Source organism: Chlorocebus sabaeus, chromosome 19 (assembly GCF_047675955.1).
Source record: "Chlorocebus sabaeus isolate Y175 chromosome 19, mChlSab1.0.hap1, whole genome shotgun sequence".
NCBI classification, from domain to species: domain Eukaryota; kingdom Metazoa; phylum Chordata; class Mammalia; order Primates; family Cercopithecidae; genus Chlorocebus; species Chlorocebus sabaeus.
Window position 1 is genome coordinate 23,753,874 of NC_132922.1, and position 10,787 is coordinate 23,764,660.

The 10,787-nt window shown below is 47.8% G+C and overlaps 1 long non-coding RNA gene across 1 annotated transcript; it reads left to right on the top strand.

Moving 5' to 3' along the window:
- Positions 1-1,173: 1,173 nt before the first annotated feature.
- LOC119627338 (uncharacterized) lies at positions 1,174-4,753 on the top strand. Its single transcript, XR_005243556.2, has 3 exons — positions 1,174-1,385; positions 2,375-2,533; positions 3,678-4,753. It is a non-coding gene; the product is annotated as an uncharacterized lncRNA (long non-coding RNA).
- The last annotated feature ends 6,034 nt before the right edge of the window (positions 4,754-10,787 follow it).

A 10,787-nucleotide genomic window follows, 5' to 3' on the forward strand; every position in this document is an offset into this window, starting at 1 on the left:
GGCAGTCTGGATTCAGAATGTTTTCATGCCGGGTGGCCAAGGTGAGGGAGCCTTTTCAGGCAAGGAAGGGCGAGTTTGTTTTCTGATCTGCAGGGCTGGGTGTGCCGTCTCATGGCTGAAAACTGAAAGGCTGCACCAGAGTTCCCAGTTCAAATTGCAGCTTCTGATCCTGGCACTGAGGACGACCTTGAGCTACTTAACCAAGCCGGCAGAGCTTCACTTTCCTCATCTCTTAAGTGAAAGGGATCACAGTATCTAGCCCAAAAGATTAGTTTGAGGATTCAAAGAGACAATGGGTGTAAAAGACTCAGCACATTGAGTTTCAGTTAATGCAGTGAATAGTAACAACGACAACAACAATAATATTATTAATTGTGGGAACAGAAAACTAGGTCCTGAGGTTTCTTTGTGCCAGAGATGGATACAAATTAGTTAGGAGAGCAAGCATTTTTGCCACTAGATTTCCAGACCTGGTGGCAAAGAGGAACTAGTTGAGGGAGACCCCCTGGAGTCTTTGCAATTTTCCATCAATTGTCTGAGCCGAAAAGATTCCTAGAGTTCATGGGGTCTTAAGTACCTGGAGGTGCTGAGGCCCAGAGAGGGAAAGGGACTTACCCCAGGTCACACAGTAGCAGATGGTCGGATCCCAGACGTTCTTATCATGCTTGAATTAATCATTGTGGTCTAGCTTTTCTAACACAACAGCAGGCTATGCCCCCAGCAAGGATGAGTCACTGGTTGGCTGTGCTCAAGCCTGACCTGGGCTCAGAGCCAAGCCTGATGGCGATGAGGGATACTGGTGTGAACACCGCCTTCTGCCTACCCAGTATGTCACTTTTCTAAAGCAGGTAACTACCCATTCAGGTGTTCTGGTCCTTGTTCCTGCAAGGGTAAGTACTGGCATTTTGATCTGCAGTTTAGAAGTGAGTGTACCTAAGGTGAATTAATGAATCCAGGGTCATACGACTCATAAGTGTGTGGACAGATGGGTGGATGGAGCTGGGTTAATTGAGAGCCACTCTGTCCCAGACATATTGAGGCACATCAAAAAAGTGCCACCAGCCAGAAAGACCTTTCTCTACCCCAGAGACCTCTGAGAACTCATATTTTGACATCTGGCCATGTCTAACAATGAGTTGCAATGTGACCTTAAGCAAGTTACTTCTGCTTTTCAGGTCTCAGTGTCCTCATCTGTAAAATGGAAGTACCATAGCATCTACCTCCCTGGGGATGATTGTGCAGACTCAGTCTGTTAATGTAAAGTTCTTTGAACAGTCTGACGTGGATTAACTGCTCAGTAAATGTTGGCCACCAACTAATGCAGAGGTCACAGTTCCTGGAAAGGTGGCAAGACAGCACCCTGCAGAGGGCTGAGCCTTTGGAAGGTAAGGTGCATGACCCTCAGCTGTGGACCCCTGTGTGTGTGGCCATTCTCTGTTGTGAGGCATACATGGAGGCACACGGCAATGATGCACTACGCCTTCATCCAAAGGGGACAAATCAGAAGCTTCTAAGAATTTTGGTTCCATGCCCAGGAAGAAGGGCTGGCGCTGTGCCAAGCTCCCAGGCTTGGGATCATGAGCACATGCCAGCCCTTCTCTTTTTGGGTCCACTTGAAAATGATCAGAGCTGTCTGAGGGACTCGTGCAGAAATGGAGGCCAACTCCTTGCCTGTCAAGGGAGGCCTCGGGAAAAGGGGGATGCTTTCCATCTCTCTGAGCCCAGAAGAAGCCTGGGTTCCAGTAGGAAGGACAGATATACTTGATTGGAATCCCGTCTCAGACACTAACCAGCTGTGTGACCTCAGGAGAGTCACTTTCCCTCCCTGAGCCACAGTTTTTGCATCTGTAAAATGGGGTTTCTTTGAGAAGTTAGTGAGAAAGTCTTTGTGGGATTGGGTCCTTCTTTGCTTGTAGCAGAAACCTTAATGCCAAGTACAAGTTTAACCCATAAAGGGCATTTAGCTAGAATGTGGCAAATGGGTGATGATCAACAGCTGCACAGGAGCCAGGGGGTATTCTAAACATTTCCTGACATCAGTTCATTTAGTTCTCGCAGTGAGAGAGACTACAATGATCCCCATTTCACAAGCGAGCCAACTGACGCTTGGAGAAAAAAGCTGAATCCCATGTCCAAGGTCACTTAGCTAGTAAGTGACAGAGCCAGGATTTGAACCCAGGCAACTTGAAACCAGAGCTTAAGCTTATAACCACTAGGATGCAGCAGATGCAGAAAGAAGATAGAAAAGAGATGCAAAACAGATGTCACCTAGACTGGCATATATATGGAATGATCAATACGTATCTGTAAAATCAATGCATTCATTAAAAGCAGAAAAAGCACACAACAATTGCTTTATTTTCCCACTCTGCAGGGTCTCAGAGATAGAGAATTGCACAGAGAGAGTCCCAGTCCACAGAGAAGGTGAAAACTCAAATGCTCTCCAGAGTGTTACTGACTCTCACTTCCAACATCCAACAGAGCCTCCAACAGAGGCTCACACAGGTGGCCCTCTGACCAAAGCCAGCCCTCTGTAAGTTGACTTAGCCTATGCAGCACTTTAAAAAATATCTTCACTGGTCTCTGGGATTTAAAAGTTGAGAGATTTCACATTAAAAAAAGAAACAAAAAACAAAAAACAAAACAAAAAAAATAGATTCCTGGTGTAGAAGAGAAAAGTGTCCTTCATTTTGCCCGGTGCTGGTCTCGCTTTTTATTGTACATTTCTGGCCAGTCTCCTGGGGGGCACTTGAGTTTGCAACTCCCATGTGTACAGGGCTCTGGGCTTCTGGAGGGAGAAACATAAGTATGTTGGCCAAAGGCTCAGTGAGGGCCACAGTCTTAGGAGGATTTTCTGGTCTTGCTTGGAGAAAGATGACTCACGGGGCCAGCATGTGTCTCTTGCAGAGCCAGGTTTCCTTTCCTGCTTTGTTTTTATAAAGCAAAAATAGAAGTTTCCATAACGTGGTGCAACTCCACCCAGGCCTTGGGAAGCCGCTGCTATCTGTGAGCGTCCAAGGGAGAGCTTTGGTTGGGAGCCTGCTATTGCTCATGGAGCTGTGAGCACAGCGGGACAGCATGTGCTCATCTCCATGGTTGGCTCTGCCTGAAGACAAGGACTCCCTACTGCATTCCCCCTTGGGTGAGACTGTCAAAGATCTGGGTTCTTCAGGCCACAAAAGAGTGGGGTAGGAGAATCAGAGATTTAGTTCAGGTTCTACAACTAACTGATCCATCCATTTATCATCCATCCATCCATCCATCCACCCATCCTTTTATCCAGCCATCCATCCATCCATCCACCCATCCTTTTATCCATCCATCCATCCACTCATCCTTTTATCCATCCATCCATCCACCTATCCTTTTATCCATCCATCCATCCACCCATCCATCCTTTTATCCGTCCATCCATCTATCATTTTATCCATCCATCCATCCATCCATCCTTTGATCCATCCATCTAGGGACTATTTATTGAGCACCTACCATGTTTCAGACACCCCATGCTATACTTTGAAGAGACAGAAATAAAACAGACATAAACCGCACCATCCTCATAAAATCTACAGTCAGGTGGGAAAGACAGATATCAAAGATGTAGCAATAGATAAAGATTCGGGAGCAACCAAAATGTCCATTGATAGATTGATTAAATGCAATTTGGCTTATTCTAGCATAAGATACCATGTGGCCCGTAAATGAAGCAGATCCCCAAATGGTGACAGAACAACATCTAAGTGAGAAGAGTGAAGACACAGGCAATGACTGCTCTTCGTGTCCATTTGTACAAAACAAGAGCCTTGGATAGGCTTTGATATATTGGTTCTTGCAGAGAAGGTCTCTGGAAGGATCTGCAGGAAACTGGGAAAAGTTGGTGCCTCAGTGAGCAAGCTGGGGTACTAGGATTCAAGGAGGTGAGAGAGTTTTTGTGCTGTTTGAATGCTTTATTTTGAATGTTTTATTTTTTGAATTTGTAATGTTTCATCAATAATAAGGCAAGGAAATTTTAGAGATGTTGGTCAAAGAATACAAAATTTCAGTTAGATAGGAGGAATAAATTGAAGGCATCTATTGTACAGCATGGGTGACTATAGTTAATAACAATGTATTGTGTACTTGAAAATTGCTAAGAAAATAGATCTGAAGTGTTCTCACTACAAATAAATGTTAAGTATGTGCAGTAATACATATGCTAATTAGCTTGCTATGGCCATTCCATAGGGTATACATATTTCAAAATACCGTGTTATACAACATAAATATGTATAACTTTTATTTGTCAAATAAAAAATAAGCATAAAGGTAGATAGATGAGAGGGAAAGAAAGAAGGAAAACAGAAAAAGATAATAAAGTATAAAGTGTGAGGATAAAAGAAAAAGGAAAAGAAAAAGTCTTTATGAGAAGTTGGGAGAGTGTTTTAAAAAGGAAATCCAGGTACCTTAGACATTCAGAGGAAGCTTCCCTAAAAATGCATTCTTTCAGGCACTGGGAGGAGCAGTGGGACCTTAGCACCTTCCCTCCGCTTTGTGGACCTAAAGGGTTACATCTGTAAAATAGAAAGAAGGCACCTCCCAGCCCAAGATTTCAGAAACTCTAGGAAGCAGAGTCCAAATCCAGGCTACCTTCACCACCTCACCCCAGGGCAAACTCCTTCCCCAGGGCTCCCTGTACCTTTGCCCTTCTGTTTCCCCTTCCTGATTTGGTAGACAGACCTGATCAACACTGTGATGATCAAAAAAAAAGAAAGAAAGACAATTTGATGTATACCAAAGCCCATGGACAGTAAACTCCTGAGACATGCTTTGTATCTCTCTGGGGGAGGGTGGACACCTGCACCTTTCTCCTCATAACCACCAAATGAATTATGGAGGCCAAAAAGGTGAACCTATCTGTGTGGATGGCTGCCAGCTGCTCTGTTGTACTGGTGTGTTATAATAACAGTAGTGGATATTTCATGAGTGCTAACTCTGTGCCAAGTACTTAGGCTGTAAGATCTCACTCATTCTAAAGGCAAGTCTAGGAGAGAGGCTACTGAACTCTGTTCTGAGATGAAGGTTCTGGGGCTCCAAGAAGTTGAGTTACTCAAGTTTACACAGCTACTTAGTGCTGGAGTGGTACTCTGAAACCAGATTATTTTGACCCCACTTTTTGTTCTCTTAACCACCAACCTACTTTGCTGTCCACCATACAGGGAGCCCTACCTCCCCATTCATCCAGGCCAGCGAAGGCTTCCTGGAAGAAGTGTCATTTAGGTGGTGCCTGGGAGAGCCAGAAGGCTTTCGATTTTCACTGTAAGAAAGATTAGCCATCTTCCACAAGGAGGTTTTCTTCAGAATAAAAGGCCCTAGAGACATTAAAAGGAAACTCATAAAAAATTCATCTCTGAGTAGTAATTGCATCATAAAAAGTATTGAGTTGGTGTGCAGATGCAAATTGGGCCATATGAATTAATGATGTAAATAGTCGGAATGAGGGTGCACATTCAGAAAATGTCCTACACCGTCTTCTTCAGTGTGCTAGGCAAAGTTGGGCCAGGTGGCAGTATGCCCGGGGGTTTAAGGGACATTTTTGGACTGCCAATGACCATTTTCTCAGGCCTCCAAATCCTGCTCAGTGTTACTTCTTTAGAACCTCCTGAATCCATGGCTAGGCTCGCTGTTTTCTCTTAATCCACGCTCTCTGAGTGCCTACTGTGTGCTGGGGCTATTCTGAGGATGGTGCCATGCCACCCCTCCATCCTTCCTGCCCCCTCCCTGCTCACCTCATGTGAATGTACTGATTCCAGTAGAATGAAGATGGATGTTCATAAACTTGTATGTACACATTTTTTATGTATGCCTTTCTTGGTTTGTCGGTGGAAACATTCAACAAACATATATTGGGTACCTACTACATGCTGGGCAGGGCCTGACCTCAGCTCTCAGAGCTGGTCTTGGGACAGCAGCGAAAACACTCAAGCTGGGAGGAGGCCGAGAGTGACTTGCTGGTGGAGAGGACTCTAAGCTGACTCCAGAGATGGACACTGGGCCAGGCACAGAGAGTGGTGGAGTCAGCTCCACATAGAGGCAAGCTGGACACTTACGAAACCGTGAAAGGAAAGTGGAAGCTGAAAGTGGTGGAGATGAGCCTGGGGGTGTAGAACATTCTGGAGGATCTTGTGCATCTCCCTAAGGACCTGGGGCATGGCCCTAACTTGGAGGAAAAGCAGCCTTTACTTTTCCCCCAAAGTCTGATTCTTTTTCATGCAAGAGGTGGAAGCTGCAGTGTGTTGGTCTCGTCAAAGTTCAGAGGAGGATCCACATAACTTTTCTGTGATTTTTAAACTGGTTCCATAGAACCCTGAGGCTCTGTGACCATGTTTTCTGCAGCTCCATGGTGGGAAATAGATATGAGAAGATTCCAGTGGGAAATATTCTAGAATCTTCCCTCTGCTTTAACCAGATCAGCTGCACCTTTTTTTGTTTTGTTTTTTTGAGATGGAGTCTCACTCTGTCACCCAGGCCAGAGTGCAGTGGCACGATCGTGGCCCACTGCCACCTGCCACCTCCACCTCCCAGGTTCAAACAATTCTGCTGCCTCAACCTCCCAAGTAGCTGGGACTACATGTGCGCACCACTGCACCTGGCTAATTTTTGTATCAGCTCCACTTTTATCTCTGTTTTTTGCAGTTTGGAATTCCACATAAGATTTTGTGTGAAAAGGGGTTCCATTGCTTAAGAATAACTCTACTTAATGCAAAGTAAAGCCCAAATTCTTTAACCCAAGATCTTGGGTAATCCAGATCATACTCATTTCTCCAGATACAGAAAAACCTCTTCCCACGACCTGCTCATCATGGCTCTGCATGCCAGCCACCGGCCACACAAACACTCCTAAGCCACAGACACTCTACTCCTCCACGCTTCCATCCCTTTTCCAGGCTGACTCCCAATGCTTCCTCCTCCAGGAAGCCCTCTCTGACCCCCTCAAGTGTCTCTAATGTTCCAACACACCTTGGCTTCTCCCTAAGAACTCTGACCCACCAAGAATGAGGTCCTCTTTCTGCTGGTCCATCTCCTCTCCCATCACACTGTAAAACCCATGAGGGCATGACCTGGTACCTGGTCATCACTAGCACCCAGTACCAGCCCAGGGATGGAGCAGTGCCCGAAAAATATGTGCTGGGCAAATGAATGCCAGGAAAGAAGAGAGAAAGAATGGGTGTGGAAGTGTGTGAATAAATAAGTTAACAGATGAAAGGATGAACCGATGGGTGGATGGGTGGATGGATGGATGGATGGTTGGATGGATGGATGGATGGATGGATGGTTGGATGGATGGATGGATGGATGGATGGTTGGATGGATGGATGGATGGATGGATGGATGGATGGATGGATGGATGGATGGTTGGATGGATGGATGGATGGATGGATGGATGGATGGATGGATGGTTGGATGGATGGATGAAAGGAGGGAGAGAGGGAGGGAAAGGAAGATGGGTTGGTGGGTGGATGGGTGGGTGACAGATGGATAAACAGAAGGAAGGGAGGAAGAAGGGAAGGAAGAAAAGAGGGAGGAGAGGAGGTAAAGAAGAAAACAGGGAAGGAAGGGAGAGAGGGAGAGATGGAGGGAGGAGAGAAGGGAGGAAGGGAGAGTATGCACATACATACAGCTGGGGGAACCTCTGGTTCCACTTTCCCAGAGGTCCCCCAAGGTCTCAGCCTTCCCTGAGGCTTCTCTGCCCTAACTCCCCCTCCTTTTCTCTTCCCTCCATCACAAAGCCAGCCCCTGACATGCCCTCGCCCCGCACAGTGATTACTCCTTGAGCAGCCTCCCGTATCCTGTTCCAGCTCTTCCTACAAGCAGAGAAGCAGAAAAATCCATCCTGATGAGGAGGCAGGCGCCCGCCCGCCCTCGCACCTCCTCCCCCCGCCCCTGCAGCCTGTAACTCTCGGGCAGTCAGGCAGAAACAGGCAGTCAATTTTTTCCAGGGTCGAGCGCAGGCTGTAAGGCACAGCCCTGCGGGGTGACAGGCGAGGCAAGGCAGGGGCCGCAGGAATGTGGCGCTGCGGTTTCTCCTCCATCCTCCTGCCTCTCTCGCCCAGATGCTGCCAGCTGTATCATTCAGGGGACATACCACACCACCCCCACCACCACTGCCACGATGCAAAGGGCTCACCTAAGACCCTAGCCCCATTAAACACTGGCAGGGCAGAATTGCCTGCTGCCATCCATCATACCTTCTCCCCTAGCCTGGCTTCTTACCCACCTGGAAGCTGTCCCTTTTCACCCTTGCCTGCCCTTGGTGGCTGCATGGCAGTCTCCCTGGCAGAGGAAAAGGCAACTGATGTGCTTGTCCCCAGCCGGGATGTCAAGTGGCTCTTTGCTGGGTGCTCTGGTGCATTGCCCGGATATCACCCCAGCTACTGGGAGTGCTGACAGCTCCCAGCTGAGCCCTGCTCCCGGCAGGTGACCGCCCTCAGCTGGAAAGAGCTGCCTTGACCAAGGTCAGACCTCCTTCTGGTGACTAGTCGATGCGGGGGGCACACCGTCCCAACCTCCTTACCTCTAGGCAGGATGACTTTGAAGAGCAGTCTCGGCCCCAAAGGTGCCCCTGTTTGATCAGCTGAGAACCCTGTTGAGCCTGAATCACACCCCAACTGCTTCCTCTGCCCCATCCTGCTTATTTCTCTTCCCCTGCAGGTGTTAATACTGAGTGCCCCCCACTGTACCCCCATAAACCCCTGCATACAAGCAGGGGAACCAACCTGCGCCAGCCTCTTTTGCATTCGCTTATTTAATCGCCATGGCAACTCTGCATAACATGTTCTTTGTTTCCCGTGTCAGGAACCCAGGGCTCAGAGGGCTGATGTGGCTTGTCCTAGGTCACGCCGAGTGTGCCAGAGCTGAGGTTCCACCCCAGCCTACCTGACTTCCAGCTGGTCGAGACTGCAATGCCCTCAACGTCTGCCCCTCAGGAGCCTCTCACATGGAGGTCTGCAATGCATCCCTGACTCTGGGAAGCCCCTGAGACAAGGCCTCCTTGCCTCCCCTAGTGGAGGCAGCCCAGGTGGAGACGCATGGCATCTGTCCCAGATCAGGCACCTCTACCAGGTCTCCAGACTACAGGGTCTCCTCACACTGCCTCTCTCGCCTTTGTCTCTGGATCCTGCCTCCCATCACCTGCCCTACTCAGCAACGTCCTGGAGAGGAGGTTGGGGGATGCTGTGTACATCACAGGAAGGGCCTGACATATCTGGCTTAACACCTGGGCTCCTGATAGAATAGACCCCTCAGGCCAGGCACGGTGCCTCACGCCTGTAGTCCCAGCATTTTGAGAGGCCCAGGCGAGTGGATCACGAGGTCAGGAGATCCAGACCATTCTGGCCAACACGACGAAATCTCATCTCTACTAAAATACAAAAAATTAGCTGGGCGTGGTGGTGGGCACCTGTAGTCCCAGCTACTTGGGAGGCTGAGGCAGGGGAATCACTTGAACGCAAGACATTGAGATTGCAGTGAGCTGAGATCGCGCCACTGCACTCCAGCCTGGTGACAGAGTGAGATTCTGTCTCAAAAAAAAAAAAAAAATAGAATAGGCCCCTTCACACTCATCTGAGCCTCAATTTGCTCATCTTTCAAATGGGTTATTTCTAGGATGATATGAAATGTCTATGAATGATGGCACAGTGCCTGGCACACAATAGCTTCTGAACATAGGGGCCCTCCCTTACTCACAGCTATGCTTTCTGTGGTTTCAGTTACCTGCGGTCTGCTGCGGCCAAACATATTGCATTATTTTGCAAGAGAGAGAGGAAAAGAGAGAGGGAGACCCCATCCACAGAATTTGTATTACAGTATATTGTTATGATTCTTCTATTTTATGATAGTTATTGTTGTTAATCTATTACTGAGATTATAAATTCAACTTTATCCTAAGTATGTATGTATAGGAAAAATGTACATATAGGAAAAATCATAGTGTATGTAGAGTTCAGTCCTATCTGCAGTTTCAGGTGTCCAATGGGGGTCTTGGACCATATTCCCCAAGGATAAGAGAAAATCTCATTTCTTCCTTTTACTGCTTCTGATAATATCTAATCTGATGTGGGCAATCCTGCTAAGCCTGATGCAAAACACTTGAATCCTATCATCTCAGTTAATCCTTGAACAATTCTAAGGAGCAGGTACCGTTATCCCCATTCCACAGATGAGAAAATAGAGGCTGGTGGAGAGGCGCTGGCATATCCACAGTTGTTAGCTGAGGAAGGGGACAGCTGGGACTGGAACCCTTCTCTCTAGCTACAAAGGTGGTGCTCTCAACTCCTGGACTCACCTTCTCTTCCCCCTTGTTTTGTCCTCAGGGACTCCCAGCTCTACCAGCCCAGGTGGACCATGCTGCCCAGGGCCCCTGGATATCCCCTGAGTCTGACTGGTGGGGTCACTACAATTTGGTGCCATGTCCCCAGGTGCCCCACAGAGACAATCAATGGAGATCCTGTGTTCTGAGTATCAGGTTGCTCATGAGTTAGTCTCCAGTCCTCCATGCTGAAACTGACCTCCAATCACAAGAAAATACTGTCCCTGGCCTGGAAGTTGCCTTATGAAGCCAGCTCACCTTCCCACAGGCCCTCTGCCTCCAGGAAAGCCATTTACAGTTCTAATGCCTTCCAGCCAGGTAGGAATGGTGATCCCTGGCCCCTGGTGGTGGCCATAACTTTGTAATTGAATGACATCTGGGATTACCAGTCCCCATAAAGAGAAACCAGAGAAATGTGGTAAATTGTTCACAAGACCGTGGG